The following is a 1,106-nucleotide window of genomic DNA, read 5'->3' as shown; positions in this document are numbered from 1 at the left end:
GCTGATCTGGGCTCCCCAGTGCCCGCAGCAGCTGCAGCCCCCCTCCCACAGCATCCACTGGCAACCCCAGGGAGGGTAGCCCAGGACGTGCAGCTCAGCCTGTTAGTGGTTCAAAGCTCAGGCACTGGCACCCCTTTGCTTGGGGTTGAGGCAGACAGAAGGGGCAGGGGTTTGCCTCAGCACCGTGTCACGGTAACAGCCAGTTGTTAAGGGCCAGAGTTGCCTCAGGGTGCCATCGCTGCACTGCGCCCGCAGCAGGCCCAGAACTGCAAGGGAACAGAGATGTTTGTCTGCCTGGCTTTTTGCAGCTTCTCCGGCCCAGCTCCCCCTTTGAGCTTGACCTCTGTTGCAAAATCAAGTGCAAACGCCTTGAAAGTTGGATCCCCAGATGCGCCATTTGAGCCTCTTGCCAAACGAGACACACAGTGGGAACAAGGCCATCGAGGCAGAGGTGAATTTGGAGGGCGTCGCATACTCAAGTTACTTACGCCCCATCTGCATTGCTCAGAAGCTGAACCACGGCCCGCTCCCTTCTCCAAGTCAGAGCTGCTCCAGCAAAATAAATGAGATGTCCTGGTCCCCTGGGATATTTCCACCAGTGAAGGGTGGTATTAGGTCAACATAGGAAGCCCTATGGCCCTCTTTGCTCACTGGAGATGTGATAGGGAAGCTCAGCGTTCAACAATATTACTAGACTACAACGTGTGCTGCGTTGTTCAGTAATCTCTGACTGGCTGACAGCAGTCTGCAGCTCCCAGTGTGCCAATGCTCACTGATCAGTACCATATAACAAGCCTCTGCATAAAACAACCAATACAGTTCCCTACATCTGTACCCAGCTAAACAACACTAATAACATAACAATCAACAAACAGAACTACAAATATAAATAGTTTACCAACTAATTTTTTTTTTTTTTTTTTTTTTTTAGTCTTCTAACTCCCCAAGGCTATTTCTGCTATCAGGTGATGGTTAGCACTTTACTTAAGGATTACCAAAATTTCCAGCATTGCTGATGTGGGCTCTTTTACTTTGCCTGGCTAGCATTTCTGGCATATGCAAAATAATCAGCATCACTATCTGATACCCATGTCAAAAATAGCTGA

General features: G+C 49.5%; 1 protein-coding gene across 1 annotated transcript in view; it reads right to left on the bottom strand.

Moving 5' to 3' along the window:
- The window catches only part of DPH6 (diphthamine biosynthesis 6), a 318,847-nt gene extending 317,975 nt beyond the window's left edge, over positions 1–872 (bottom strand). Inside the window, exon 1 of the mRNA XM_025204914.1 lies at positions 489–872. The gene's annotated coding sequence lies outside the window, so the exon portion shown is untranslated. The remainder of the gene's footprint in view (positions 1–488) is intronic.
- Positions 873–1,106: the final 234 nt, after the last annotated feature.

Source organism: Alligator sinensis, unplaced genomic scaffold (assembly GCF_000455745.1).
Source record: "Alligator sinensis unplaced genomic scaffold, ASM45574v1 scaffold36_1, whole genome shotgun sequence".
Taxonomy (NCBI): Eukaryota; Metazoa; Chordata; order Crocodylia; family Alligatoridae; genus Alligator; species Alligator sinensis.
This window is presented reverse-complemented; position numbering and strand designations above follow the sequence as displayed.